The sequence below is a fragment of the Bubalus kerabau genome, chromosome 9 (assembly GCF_029407905.1).
Source record: "Bubalus kerabau isolate K-KA32 ecotype Philippines breed swamp buffalo chromosome 9, PCC_UOA_SB_1v2, whole genome shotgun sequence".
NCBI lineage: Eukaryota > Metazoa > Chordata > Mammalia > Artiodactyla > Bovidae > Bubalus > Bubalus kerabau.
Genome location: NC_073632.1, coordinates 34,061,566 through 34,077,548, shown reverse-complemented (window position 1 = coordinate 34,077,548; position 15,983 = coordinate 34,061,566). Strand labels below are relative to the sequence as shown.

Here is a 15,983-nt window from a genome sequence, read left to right as displayed (position 1 = left end):
AACTGACTCTTTTAGTCAGTTATTGTCAGAAACAGTTAAAAAAATCAAGCCGAAACCAAGCTTTTGGTATTGACTAAATGCTTGGTATTCTGATGGACAGTAATAAAGACTTCCATTCTTCCAATGACTCTTTCATTTACCTGGGGTACAATTTTCTGAAGACTCCATTTTTTTAATGAAGGGAAATTATTTTAATTAAAAATGAATACTATTTCAAGTTAAGGTCATCTCTTGACGTACATTGTAGTATAGTATTAATGAGAAATTATTAGTCATTTGCTTGATTGAGCAAATCCAAAGCTGCTTCTGGCTGAATTATACTGACCCTGCTTGTGATATTATTTAGGCCACCTGTGTCCTGAGATGAACTGGCTCTGGGACTGTATATGATTATTTTTAGATTTATGAAAAAGTAATTGTGGTTTCTGACTGTGAATTTTAAATCATCATAACTAGGCTCAAACACATCTTTATTAAATCAAAATAGGAACCATTACAACTAACTCATTTTTGTCAACAAGAAATAAGTTTGTTTATTCCTGTAGAGTAAAAATCCCTGCTTCATGATTGGACAAACTCTTGGAAAGCATTTTCTGCCTCCTGCTGGTGGTGGAAGCATTTTCCCTGCAGAAAAATGTCAAGATGCTTGAAGAAATGGTAGTCGCTTGGCAAGAGGTCAAGTGAATATGGTGGATGAGGCAAAACTTCATAGCCCAATTTGTTTAACTTTTGAAGTGTTGGTTGTGTGACTTGCAGTTGGGTGTTGTGCAGAAGAATTGGGCCCATTCTGTTGCCAATGACAGAGGCAGGTATGGCAGTTTTTGGTGCATCTGATTGATTTGCTGAGCACACTTCTCAGTTGTAATGATTTTGCCAGGGTTTAGAAAGCTGGAGTGGATCAGATCAGTAGCAGACCACCAACCAGTGACCATGACCCTTTTTTTGATGCAAGTTTGGCTTTGGGAAGTGCTTTGGAGCTTCTTCTCGGTCCAACCACTGAGTTGGTCATCACCATCATATAAAATCCACTTTTCGTCTCATGTCACAATCCAATTGAGAAATGGTTCGTTGTTGCATAGAATAAAAGAAGATAATATTTCAAAACAATGATTTTTTTTTCGATTTTCAGTCAGCTCATGAGGCCACCCACTCATCGAGCTTTTTCACCTTTCCAATTTGCTTCAAATGCCAAATGACCATAGAATAATCAATGTTGAGTTCTTGGGCAACTAGTTCTGTAGTTTTAAGAGGATCAGCTTCGATGTTGGCTCTCAGTTGGTTGTTGCCAACTTCTGATGTCCGGCCACTGTGCTCCTCCTCTCCAAGGCACTCGTCTCCTTTGCAAAACTTCTTGAATCACCACTGCACTGTATGTTCGTGAGCAGTGATGGGCCAGATGCATTGTTGATGTTTTAAGTTGTCTCCACTGCTTTACGACTCATTTTGAACTTGAATTAAAAAACTGCTTAAATTTGCTTTATGTCTATACTTTCTGTAGTATAAAATAAATATAAAATAAACAGCAAGTAATATCATTAGGAAAAAGCATAAAGTGAGAAATGCACATTAAAATGATGTGTAACATAAATGCCTTTATTTAAGAATGTATTCCCATATCACATGGCAAAGTTCAGCAATGCAAAACCACATTTCGTTTTGCACCAACCTAATATAAATATGGATACTATAAAATTATAAATATGGATATGACTTTGTGTAATTTTTTGTATTTTCACAGTATTGTAAAGAAAATAGTAATGTAAAAGACATACTTCCACCAAGACCCAAGAATTTTACTTCTGAAGATACTTATTCACACATATATTAACATGTATAAGCATTTTTATTGCTATACTGTTTCTAAGAACTAACCTTGGAAACAACATCAAGTCCACCAAAAATATATTGGATTAATATAGCATATTCATATGATAAAATATTACATAGTATTTCAACCAAAAATTTAAGTGTTTATATACCAACATAAGTAGGTCTCAAAACATGTGAGTGAAGAAAGGTACCATAGAGAACAATATGTGCTGACTATATAGGCAAATGATACACTTTTACATAAAAATATAAAGATGACTTGCAGGAGGCCTGCCAGTCTATTGACAGTTGATGAACTGGGAGAAGAAATAAGAAGATGGGGCTAGTTAAAAGTGACTAAATAGTATTTATACTATTTAATTTCTTTAAGTAGTTACATAAATCATACATGCACACATAAATGAAAGTCTAAGCAAATATAACACCTTAGTAGTTACTACTAAATGATAGGAATATTTTTCTTTCATTGTTCTTTATACCTTTCTAGATTTTAAAAAATTTATTGTGAAAGAAAGCAGAGAAGAAAAAAAAAAATCAGAAGGTTTCAGGGAATGTGGTGTCAAGAAAGGGATGTTTTTGTTTCTGTGTTTAAGATAGGAAAGTTTTCAAACGGGCATGGCTCATTAATAGGTTATCAGTGCATTATTTTCATGGAATCTGTGCAGAAAGGAGTTAGCATAGCAGACTTGAGCCCACTCTCCTTAGAAGGTGCTACTTGCAAGTTGGACCGTTGGCTGGGGAACTTGAGTGGGAAACATTTTCCTACTCAAGGAAAATGTATTTTTCCCCTTACATTTAACTTTCCCCCAAATGGTAAGAGTGGGTCACTGCCCCTAAATTATTTTTACATGGAATACAGTTTATCCTGAAAAGCTACCCGTCTCCCCGGAATCTGGAATTTGGGTGTGTGCTAGGCAAAGGGAGCTAACATGAGCCGTCCCCCGTGAACCCTTGGGCGGTGGTCCCTAATGGACTGTGATTCTTCACACGCCTTGTCTGTTGCTGGAGGGACTGCGTGCCCTCTGTGTGACTTCACTGGGAGAGCACTCTTGGAAACTTGTACCTGGTTTCCTCTGGCTTTCACTCTGTGTGCCTTTTCCCTTTGCTCATTTTTCCTTTTGCTGAAATGTCTTAGCTGTGAATACAACTAAAAAGAAAAAAAGGTTTCAGGGAATGTGGTGTCAAGAAAGGGATGTTTTTGTTTCTGTGTTTAAGATAGGAAAGTTTTCAAACGGGCATGGCTCATTAATAGGTTATCAGTGCATTATTTTCATGGAATCTGTGCAGAAAGGAGTTAGCATAGCAGACTTGAGCCCACTCTCCTTAGAAGGTGCTACTTGAAATATGAAGGTGCTACTCGCCATATGAAAGCATCTTTCAAAAAATATTTCTGGTGACTCTGCCTTTCATGGTATTTAGTGTTTATATGAAGAGTCACACAAATTTTCTTAGAGTTTCATGTAGGAAAAAAAGTTTCTCTCTCAGTGAGTTGGTATGCTTTTCTTTGTTGGACACTAACAGACATTCACTCCATTGCTTTTCACATTTGTCTTTGCACTGGGAAACAGAGTTAAATTTGGGGATTAATGGGAGTTGTCCTTAGCAAGGTTTCTGAGTCAACAATAGCAACTCTTTGATGAACAGGCAGGGGTTGTTTTCCCTTTATTTTGTCTGTCTTTAAGTATATAAAATATGTACTTGGAGGCATAAAATGATAAAAATAGCCTAGACACAATAAAAAGATTTCTGGGTAGGTAATGTTTTAGGGAGTATATGCATTTCTCTCCACTTGGTATTAGGATCAGGTGTTTCATAGGCCTTTAAGCTCAAGTGTATATAATCCTATGATTAAAATATGGATAAATTCTTTACTTGGTTCTATAGATTTAAGTGCCATTGACTTTTGGGGAAGTTATTATTAAATTTCAACTGAGTGTGTATTTTTACAGTGCGGGCACCAACCACGTTAATCTTTCTGTTCAAATTGTATTCAGTAGTTATTTTGGCACAAGCAAAGCATTATAAATAGATTAACACATTCAATGGTGAAGATTTAGATAAAACATACCGAATTACAAAGCCAGTGATAACAGAGAAGTATTTATTCACTTTAAAGAAGAGGTTACCACATATTTCTTTTCATCAGATTTTCTGATGCATTTAAACTATTTGTTTACACTCAACTTCCTAGGAGTACACAGTAGAATTAGACTTTGTATAAGTAAAACACTAGTCATTTCTAATGCTGACTATTCAAGATTTGTGATAGAGCAACTTGTAAGTATTAAAAGCTTTATGTTCTTTACAGAATCATGGTAAGAGGACTCCCTTCTTTGGCATTAGCATCAATTAATGAAGTACAGAACCAAAAAGCGCTGCCACATTATATCTGTATTTTTTACAGTATTTTAAATAACTTCTTAGTTAAGCCTTTCATTTTACGTTTGAGGAAAGTTTATAATTAGTTTTATTTTCATAAGATCAAGTGACTTGCTGGAAATGCAGGGGTCACTGGTATTGTATAAAAAATTAGAATTATTTACCCTTTTTTTCCAAAGCTTGGTCTAATTCATACCTCATTTTGATACAACAGAATGAGCTCATTGTATTATTTCAAGGACACATCTCCTTGAATACAAGAATTTTCATTGAAAACATAACATCTTGTTTGTTTTAGTTGAAAGCATTCCAAACATATTAGCATTCACCAAACTTGGGTTTCAACTCAGGAGGACAATGAGAATGAGGGATAAGACAACTGTGGACCAGAAATCCAGACCCATTTTTAGAAGGAGTAAGTGGATGAAGACATAACTGACTTAGAACTTGTTGAAACTTTAGATGATTAAAAAAAGGAAAAAGATTAGTCTGCACCAGCTAATCTCAGAAAGTCTTCAGAATAGAAAGCCTCAGGATATTTTAAGATGGTGCGTTGTGGGGCTGAAGGTGGTAGGAGTCGCTGAGAATCTGAATAAAAATAGGAATCCCACCCACTGCCCCTCCCCCCCCAGCCCCGGCCCCGCCTTTCTGAACCTTGCACAGCGAGGTGATTACCCTTCTTCCAGAGCGATCAGAGGTCTGACAGGGGTGCTGCAGACCCAGTGTGATAAGATAGAGGCACTGCACTGAAAGTGGAGATCTGCAGACATGTCCAGATAAAGGGCATCAAATCCCCCACACCTCGTTTGGCCACATGTTCCGGCTCTGACTGTTGGACGTACGCTACCAGGCATAAAGCCAGAGAGTTCTCCTCTAAAGAAAGGGCATAGCTCCAGGGAACATACCTAAGTCTACAGGTACCTGGTGATTTCCCAGCAAAAGTGCAGCCTGCCGCCTGAAGACAGCACTGCAGTCTGCCAGTGAGGCTGGCTCACGGGTCCCCACCAGCTGCTGCCTCTCCCACTCTGACATGTGGATGGCGTGACTCCTCCATGGAGGTGTTCTTCAATGAAACAGGGAAAAGGAAGCAAGAGAGTGGATAACGTGGACTCCAGGAAGCTATAGTTCCAACATAAGGGACAAGTGGCAGGCTTAGCAAGAGTCCATATTGGAGCAGTACAAAGGGCTTCAGAAAGTATGCTCTGAGAAAGAAGAAATGGAACTCAATAAAGTGGCTCATCTGATGATGTGCAAAAGAATCTTCCAGGGAAGTTTGTAAGAGTGGAGAGTTTTCAGAAACATTAGCAATGGGGATATAAAAAGCTTAAAAATATAAATAAGATGATAAGCCCTAGAAATGGAATAGTTATGTGAAAAATGAAATGACATTGTAATAAAATATTAGGGTCAGTTGTAAATAGTATCACATATAGTCACATTTTTAGATGAATTTTTAATTAACAGAAACTTGTGTTATAACTTAACAGGAAGGATGGAAATAAGTAAAATGATGAGAAAAGTAGGGAAGTTCTGAATTCTAATCTTTGAATATTAGGAGCATAAACATTTTTTAGGAACAAAAAAGTTAAAACAAAAGAAAGACTTATGTTAAAAACTGTATCCCTCCCAGGCATAAAGATTAGAGTTTTATTTCTGTTTTTATTTACTTTGTAAGAATTATTTGATTTTTAAAAAACAACACACAAGTATAATGTGATGTAAAAAGAGTGGGCAGACACACACAAGTGACTTACCTAACTCTAATTTTTCAGTTGCATAGAGAGTATTGTATTGCTCTCTGACCCTGGGAAAGCTACTTAACTTTTAAGAAGACTTAGTTTCATCATTTGCAAAATGGAGATGATGATTATAACAATAAAATAACCTTCTATGAATGTTAGAGAACAAAATCATGCGTACAAAGCATTTGGTAGAGTGCTTGGTACATACTATTGATGATGGGTATTATTAATGCTACTTTAGTACAGGTGTATTTGGCTCTCTAATCCATTAAGTTTTTGATAAGCTATGGAAAAGCAGATTGCATCTGAATAACACTTTGGCTTTACTTAATTAAGCTTACTTAAATTAACCTTTAAAGCCAGAAATGATTCTGTCTAGATAGTTAATCAATTTCCAGTTAAGGTCATGGCACTAATAACGTTTTTTACTTCTTAGGCCAGTTAGAGTTACTTGTGAGAACTCTTTAACTTTTCAATTTTAAAGTAAAAAATTAGCTTGTATATTCTATTTTAAAATGAGCTGTTAGCATATATGTGCTTAGTTGCATCTGACTCTTTGTGGCCCCATGGGCCGTAACCTGCCAGGCTCCTCTGTCCATAAAATTTTCCAAGCAAGAATACCGGAGTGAATTGCCATTTCCTACTCCAAGGGATCTTCCCAACCCAGGGATTGAACCCATGTATCTTGCATCTCCTGCATTGTCAGGTGGATTCTTTACCACTGCATTATCTGGGAAACCCATGAGGGGGAAAAAAAAAATATATATATATATATATAGACATAGATATAGATATAGATGTATACACACACATACACACGTACACAGTCCAGTTCAGTCACTCAGTCGTGTCCGACTCTTTGTGACCCCATGGACTGCAGCACGCCAGGCTTCCCTGTCCATCACCAACTCCCGGAGCTTATTCAAACTCATGTCCATTGAGTCAGCGATCCCATCCAACCATCCCCTTCTCCTCCTGCCTTCAATCTTTCCCAGCATCAGGGTCTTTTCCAGTGAGTCAGTTCTTTGCATCAGGTAGCCAAAGTATTGGAGTTTCAGCTTCAGCATCAGTCCTTCCAATGAATATTCAGGACTGATTTCCTTTAGGATTGACTGGTTGGATCTCCTTGCAGTCCAAGGGACTTTCAAGAGTCTTCTCCAACACACAGTTCAAAAGCATCAATTCTTTGGCACTCAGCTTTCTTTATGGTCCTACTCTCACATCCATACATGACTATTGGAAAAGCCATAGCTTTGACTAGATGGACCTTTGTTGACAAAGTAATGTCTCTGCTTTATAATATGCTGTCTAGGTTGGTCATAACTTTCCTTCCAAGAAGTAAGCACCTTTTAATTTCATGGCTGCAGTCACCTTCTGTGACAACATATGCCATGTGTATGTATGTACACACACACATAAACATTTTATATAGGGAGACATGTGTGCTTGCTCAGTTGTTCAGGGGTAGCTGCCTCTTTACGTCCCCATGGATTGTAGTCCGCCAGGCTCCTCTGTTCATGAGATTTTCCAGGCAAGAATACTGGAGTGGGTTGCCATTTCCTAGCCTGGATAATTTTCCCACCCCAGGGATTGAACCCGCATCTCTTGCTGTCTCCTGCTTTGGTAGGCAGATTCTTTACCACTGGCGCCACCCGGGAAGCCCCCTTAGCACGTATCTCCTTCTATTGCTAAATGTTTAAAAAATTCTAAGGTGGATTTTCATGATTTCCAGTGTCTCTTTTATAATAACTATTCCTTCTTGTCGTGTGCACGACACATTGTTTGTGCTCATTTGATGACTGAGAATAAGTGCAAATAATGACAAAAACTTGCTTTAGCTAATTTTGAAAATGTTATTCTTACTGTACTATGTCTGTGGTGATACAAGGCTCTAGATGTTGATAGCTTTTTAAATACCTGCATAAGTAAACTGATCATTGAAATCTGCCCCTGAATACCTCTTAGCGATGTACTAAAGAAAACCACCAGACCATGTAGTGCTAGCACATGTATTTTCTGGATTGTTTTGCCACCGCTATTCTGCCTTGTATTCTTTAGTTAACTTCTTATGTGGGAATGTGCTGTCTCCCCAACTAGACTGAAAATACTTTAGGGAAAATATGAAAAGAAACCTGTGAATATGTGACTGTATCTGCCTGTTTTTGCATAAAGAAACATAAGAAGGATACACGAGACACAGTGAGATGGTTACCTCTGGAGAATCCCAGGGATGGGGGAACCTGGTGGGCTGCCTCTATGGGGTCGCACAGAGTCAGACACAATTGAAGCGACTTAGCAGCAGCAGCAGCAGCAGCAGCAGAGGTGGGCGGGAATGGGGTGGAAGGTAGTAGAGTAGGTATATGCCTCTCCATGTGCCTTAGACTTGTGAACCATGTTAATGTTTACTTATCAAAAATTAAATTTAAAAGAATTTTTTTTAAAGCAAGCTTGAAGATAGAATATGAACAGAAGCAAAGGGGATAACTATCTATCAAATAGCATAAAGACACAGAAGAAATATTAATCCACCCAGTGCTCTGAGTGTGTGGTTAGTAGGATAAATTATGAGTAGAAAGAGAATTTCAAATAAATCATGATCTTTCTGTAGTGGTTTGTTGTTGCTAATTTGTTGATATTGTAATTGTGCGTGCTAAGTCGCTTCAGAAGTGTCTGTTTGCGACCCTATGGACTGTAGCCTGCCAGGCTCCTCTGTCCATGGGATTCTGCAGGCAAGAATACTGGAGTGGGTTGATATTGCAATTAGGAAATTCTTATTTATGTATTGGAAGATAAAGCACGTAAGTAAATGTTATATCGGTGTTCTAACCAGAAAAGAGTTATAAGGATGGAAAGAGAGAAAGTGAGAAAGACCCCTTGTAGCATTGGGTTAGAAGTGGAGACATGCTGATATAAAATAAAGAAATGCTGATATAAAATAAAGAAAAATCCAATAATATATATTTTTAAGTATATAAAATTATATATATGTGTGTATATATATATATGTATATTTAAGAACTCTGATGACTGAAAGAGTCTGGAGACAGTGATACCTTAGGAGAAATGAGAGTATCTGAAGCTTGGATCTTGATTTCAAGATAAATATTTCCCACTAAAAGAACAGGGTTCTTTGGAGAGTTATCTCACTCCAGCTCTAAAACAAGGAATTATTCAAGACTAATGCAGACTTCTCAAAAGGACACTGACTTAAAGAGGTCTCCAATGGCTAAATTTGGAACTATTTGAATGATGGTAATTCCCTGGTGGTTCAGATGGTGAAGAATCCGCCTGCAGTATGTGAGACCTGGGTTTGATCCCTGTGTTGGGGAGATTCCTTGGAGGAGGGCATGGCAGCCCACTCAGTATTCTTGCCTAGAGAATTCCCATGTACAGAGGAGCCTGGCAGGCTACAGTCCATGGAGTCGCAAAGAGTCAGATACCACTTGAGTGTCTAAGCACAGCACAATGGATTATAACACAATGAATTAAAAAATCTGTAATTTATAAATCTATAGGTCTATAATATTATTTTTTAACTAATGTGAAAAATTCTTTTTAAGAAAAATGCCAGCAGAATCATAGAAAAATCACCATTTTGCAGTCCCCAAGACAATAACTGATTCAATACCATCAATGGATGGTAAAACTATTGAGTACACTGCTTGAGGGGGAATAAAATAGTCTTATGGTCAGGTACCAATCAGGGAATTGATTAATTACAAGGGGGAAAAGTACTTTTAAAATAAAAAAAGCTGGCATAGGCGTCACCATAACCAAGTGATTAAACACGTCACCACCAATAATGGTGTAAACTGAAAGTATGTGCTTCTCACCTGCCACCATGGGAAGGACGCATCACCCAAAATGGGGAAATAATAAACAATTCCAGATTGTGAGACGTTCTTCAAAACAATTGGCCTGAATTTCTCAACATGTTAATAACAAATTGTTTTATTTAAAAAGTGGGAGGATTAAAACAGAAAAAGAAATGACAACAAAATGGACTGTGTGATCCTTGCCTGGATCCTGAGCGATTTTTTTTTTTTTAATTGCATTTGGGGGACAATTAGGGAAATAAGAATGTAGAATGTGTGTTGGGTAGGGATATTTTATCTGTGCTCTTTCCCTATGAAATGATTATATTTTGATTAAGTAAAAATAATGTCCCCATTCTCGTAGATGGTTAAGCAAAAAAAAAGATGAAAAATACAAGAGGCATGTGTGTATGAGAGAGAGAAAGGAGAAAAAAAGAGAGGAAGCAAGTAAGAGAGACTTGAAATGTTTCATAATTGAAAGCTGGAAAGAAAGCATTTGAAGGACAGATGATGCCATGCATTCTTTTTTTAACCAAGTGCCTTAGCAAACTCTTCGCCAGTACAGATTGAGTGAAGATTTTGATTTTGCAAGAGAAGTGGTGTGGATTAGAGGCAATTAGCATGTTTCCTAAAATGTGGGATAGATGTTAGTTAAATGTTTTGAAAATACGTGATCAAAGAATATTGAGACCTTAAAATGAAAATCTGTCTAGGATGCTGATTCAGGTGGACACCTGTCTCTCTTTCCCTTTGAGAATTGCCTGTCACCATTGCTTTATTGGGAAAATGAGTAATCCTTAGCTAAAATAATATATATTAATAGTATGTTTCCATTTTGCACAAGAAATTGAAGTCCCTGTTTGCCTGCTAGCTCAGTCAGCTTTATGAAGAACCAGCAAACCTGGGCAAGCACCGTATGTGCTGTGAAGGTGTTCCACCTGCCTCGGAAGCCAAGGGCTGTTCCCTCTTACGCTGTTCTTCACAAGCAACGCTGCTGTGTGCTTCCCATGCCAGACTTCTCACCCTCAGCAGGACTTTCGACAGAGCTGTTTATTGTGAGGATAAACAACTACCAGCGCAATTAGGAGACACCCTCTGGCTTGGAGTCAGACATCTGCCAAGGCTTTGATTATTCTATCTCCATTTATTTCAACAAACAAATACAAAGTGCTTTACTGTATACAAGGCAGGGTCCTGGTGCTCCCTAGGCTACCAAGATAAAATGTGGTATGTGCCTAAGAGAAGTATATAATCCAGGGAGAAAGGGCTTGAGACAGTTACATCAATATCTGTTATTAAAAGGCAGAGGCTGAGGAGTGAATTAGGGGACAACCAACAATACCTTAAGAGCATTTGGTGTTCAGAGGCCTCTTGTCTTTTAGGACTGTCGTGCAGGTCCTTCTCAAAATGGAGGCTTAAAGCCCAGGCATCCAGATGGTTTGGGACATTTACAGAACCATGATTCATAGATGTGAGATCTGGTTGTATGTTTTTTTTTTTTAATTGCCCTGTTTTCCGATGTTAATTATTGCAGCTAGGCTGCCAAGCAAACATCTGTTCAGAGTTGCCTTCTGGATACAGGCTTGTTGCTTTGGCCTCTCTTGGTGGAAACTATTCTTACTTCACATGGAGTGTTATATAATCTCTGTGAATGCTGAGTAGTATGTACAAATCATCAAACTACTACAGGTCAGCACCTGGCCAGAAGATTCACAGGAAAGGAGAAAACACCACATAAATATACAGATGTGTATCTTAAAGCTTATAATTAGTCAAAAAAAAAAAAAAAAGCTTAAACCACAAACACAGAAAGAAAAATATTGCCATTTTTTGTTTATCACATTAAAGGTGAAAGTATCAGAGGTCTTCAAGTGCTGTTTACTTTGCAAGCTTGTTTTTTTAAACTATGGTACTCATTAGAGCATGTTGTGGAAAAATGGTTACTATCGTGGACTGTAAATAAATACAGCTTTTGGAGAGCAGTTTGGCAATATGTGTCAAAGACTCATAGTCATCATGTTCTTTGACCCAATAATTCCAATCTGGGAATCTCTCCTAAGGAAATACTCTGAAGAAGCTTCGTGCATAAAGTTATTCATCACCACAGTACTTACAATAGTGTAAAATTGGAAACAGTCTCCGCAGGTTAACTGTGGGTTTTCTACTTTCTGGAATATTATACAGCATTTCAAAATGATGATTGTAACTGATAATAACACGGAAAATGCTCCTGTTGTGTTATGTGGAAAGGCAAGATACCAGATTGAATTTAGAGTGCCTGTAGAATTTTAAAAATTATAGAAATTAGATGGTGTATTTGAAATGAGCCTTTCTCAATTAGTGGATGTTGTTTTTTAAGTATCCAACAACAGGGAACAATGGCAGAAGCAAGGAGATGTGAAACAGAATGCAATTTTTCTGGTAGCAGCACTGGAATCAAGTAACTTACCAGGTGGCTCGGTGGTAAAGAATCCACCCATCAATGTAGGAGATGCCAGAGATGCAGATTTGATCCCTGGGTTGGGAAAATCCCCTGGAGAAGAAGATGGCAACCCACTCCAATATTCTTGCCTGGAAAATTCCATGGGCAAAGGAGCCTGATGGGTTACAGTTCATAGGGTTGCAAAGAATTGAACACAACTGAGTGACTGAACGTAGAATAAATATAGTTTCTTTACCAGCTGAGCCATAAAGGAAGCCCAAGAACACTGGAGTGGGTAGCCTATCCCTTCTCAAGCAGATCTTCCTGACCCAGGAATTGAACTGGGGTCTCCAGCATTGCAGGTGGATTCTTTAGCTATCAGGGAAGCCCTACAGTGCATTCTAGAAGGTTGTATATGAAAATGTTTATATTGTTCACATTTGGATAAGACAAAGCCTAATTTTTCCCCTTTTTCTGTTTTCCATATTTCCTCTGTAAAGGAAACAAACACTTCTCCACACTGCATGCCCCAGTATGATTGATATCTCTTTTCCACTTGGTTCTATGAAGTGAGGAATGAAGCAGACTTGTTTGGTTTAGAGAGAAAAAGTATGTTTCTGTTCTGTCTCAAAATGATTAGATTATTCAACAATTAGATAAAACTTGTGTGTGTGAGTCTGGAGCCCACCAGGCTTTTCTATCCATGGAATTCTCCAAGCAAGAGTACTGGAGTGGGTTGCCATCCCCTTCTCCAGAGGATCTTCCTGATCCTGGGATCGAACCCAGGTCTCCCGCATTGGAGGCAGATTCTTTACCATCTGAGCCACCAGGGAAGCTCAGATAAAACTTAGTTCCATTTTATGTAGTAGGGAGTCCAGTGAAATTTTGGTCAGCCAGTAAGTTTTGGCAATTGGAGCTTTAAAGCACATTCAAGAGCCAAAAAAACAAAACACTCATTGCCCTTTAATCAGAGTAGCGTAGGATCACTTTAGAGAAGTTGGACTAGGAAGGATGGGCTGACCAACAGAGAGGCCCCGAATCTCGGCCCTTTTTCTTTCCATTAACATGTTGGGTACAGTAGCTGAGCCTGTGACCTGTCAAGGATATGTCTGTTCCCCTTAAGGAAGGCTGTGCTTTCAGCCCACGTGAGTTCTCTGCCCTGATAGCAATCACTTGTATCTTCTTAGAACTACTGATGAAGGCTAATCTGACTGTCAACCCCCTCCCTCACTCCCAGAGTCCCTTAGAATGATCTAGAACAGGACATTAATTAGTCTACCTCCAAGGCTATGTTATACACTAGACAGAGCAAATAAAATCACCTTTCCTCCCCTATAATTGAGGCTGCACCCATGCTCTGTATTATCGTCTCTGTCTTTGTTCCCTCCTGGATCCTTACCTTTCTGTGGTTGGAGATCTGAACACAACCTAGAAAACCAACACTAGCTATGTTAATCTCTTTTTGAATTTCAGCAAATATTCATTAAGCACCTACCCTGTGCTCTAGGTAGTGAGTGAGGTATGTGAGATGTAAGAATAAATGCATAATTCCTGCTCTCAAAAAATTTATAGGATAGTGGAAAATACCAAGCAGTCACTCTAGGATAGATAAAATGACAGGAGAGATTTGACAAATAAGCTAAGACCGGCAGAATTTAGGCAAGACACGTGTATAAATCATGTCCTAAGTAGAAGGAACAGCAGGTAGTAGAGGCAAACCAGTGTATGACAGACAGAGCCTGTGATGGGCAATGGCAGCAGAGAATCCAGAAAAATCAAATCATTAATTGAATCTTTATTTCACATATTAGGATTTTTTTTTTTACTTCATCCTAGGCACAAAGGTATTATTAAAGTTTTAATTATTGGAGAGTCATGAATGTGGAGTGGAGTGTCATGGAATGGCATTAGTGGAGCGTGTTTTAAAAAGGGTACTCCAGAGCCAGGGCAAACTTAGTGGCAGGGGAGATCCAAAGACATAAATGGTTCTTTAAAGTGTGAATAAAATGGAATTTTGTTGATTGGTTGGTTGGGGGAGAGATGAGGCAAAGAAAAGTCAGAAGAGAGAATACTTTGTTTTCTGGTTTCTGCCCCACTCACTGTGATAAGCAAATGAAGGACAGTGGTCTGTCTGGGAGGGATGAATGGGGAGGTGATGAGTTTGGTTTTAGGCTGAGTTTGAGGTGTATTACAGGAGGCACCGAGTAGGGGATTGCCTGTGGCTATTGGAACCTCAGTAGAGAGATCTGGTCTGGAGGTTTCCGTGGGGAAGCCTTCAGCGTTTGTATGGAGTTGAAACAATGGGAGTGGAGGAAGGACACTCAGAGAACCATCTGTAATAAATGGAACCTTGGAAACTCGGGGAGTTTTAAGAGACAGAAATAGGAAGAATTCACAAAAGGGACAGAAGGAAGTACCAAGAACCTGAGAACGTGATGTTCTAGGTGTCAAGAAAGAAGCAGAGGTCAGCAGGGCCGGTGCTGCAGAGGAGGTGAGCAAATAAATAATCCTTGTTCACAAGGGCAGTTAGGAACGAGAAGGTCACTGGTAATTTTGTTTGTAGAGAGTGACCTAAAGTGGAGGAGTGAGCCAGATAATAGTGAGTTTTTAAATGTGGACAGTTCAGTTAGCTTGGTTGAAAATGGAGGGAGACCGAGATGTGGAGACTGCCACATATAGGGTCCTAAGAAGTTTTTATTTCATTTTGCTTTTATGACGGGAGAAACTTATGCTTGATTGTCTCAAGTTTCCAGAGAGAGGAGAGATCCCTGACAAGGCAGGCAGAAATACTGATCTTGGGATGCTCGGGAGGTCCTTCTTTCCAACCAAGAGGAGCGAAGGTTAGAAGGGAGCTGATAGGGAACTGAAAGTTGAAGCGGTTCTCATATGACCACGTTAGATTTTACTGTGTCAAGTGGGAGTGAGGTTATGGATTGCGTGTGGGTCAGTCGAAAAGAGAAGTTGGAGTGAGGCCTTGAGGAGGAGGTGGACATTGGAAATGGCTCATAGGTGAGGAAGGCGTGACCTTGAGGGACCCCGAGAAGGGCTGCTGCTTAGTGATGCCAACCCAGACGAACATGGGGACCATCTGCTTGTCGACGGGACTGTGTGAGGGGGGAGATTTGGGTTACATCTAACCCTTATGCTATCCAAGTATCATGTTTAGAAAGGCATGCACAATGTCTGATTAAGCATTTAAGAATTCTCAGTGGGCACTAGCAACATGGCGTTATTATTCTGAGTGACTGATTTAGCCAAGTCTGGATCAGCATCAGCAGGGGCTTAATGACAATGTGGTACAGGCTCTGACAGTGATTAGGTTTGGATTAAAGCTTCAATAAAAGTTAGCTGCTGCTATCATCATCACCATCATTCAGTTCACGCTGACAATACCAGAAGTTTCTGGAAGGTTTACAGTTTAAGGCTTTACTGTAGAGCGTGAACATGCCATCAGTGCTCCACTTGCCTGTGTTAGAGAGAATGACAGAAGGCACTGGGCATTCCTGTGTGGAGAGGACAAGACATAAACAAATACTAAAAAGCATTCTCAAAATGAAAAAAAAAGAATCAAAGTTCAGCGTTTATCCACTGAGTCTTTTTAGGAAGTAGGTTTCCTTGTGCAGCCCCTAAACTTGTCTAGGAATTTCACTGCTTCCCTGGGTGACCTTTTACCTCATAGAACGGAGTGGGATTGGGGTGGGTGCAAGTGGGAAATGATGATCCTTGCCTAAATCTATCTCTTTTATTGGATGAAAAACTTTAAATTAAAAAAAAAACCATATTCATAGTACAGTA

The 15,983-nt window shown here is 39.0% G+C and overlaps 1 protein-coding gene and 1 long non-coding RNA gene across 4 annotated transcripts in view; one reads left to right on the top strand and one right to left on the bottom strand.

Moving 5' to 3' along the window:
* RNF217 (ring finger protein 217) overlaps positions 1–15,983 on the top strand; it is a 130,630-nt gene that overhangs the window by 47,188 nt on the left and 67,459 nt on the right. The window lies entirely within an intron of this gene.
* Positions 1,365–15,983, bottom strand: part of LOC129619709 (uncharacterized) — a 31,419-nt gene continuing 16,800 nt past the window's right edge. The window contains exon 3 of the long non-coding RNA XR_008698051.1: positions 1,365–1,492. This is a non-coding gene — a long non-coding RNA (uncharacterized LOC129619709). The remainder of the gene's footprint in view (positions 1,493–15,983) is intronic.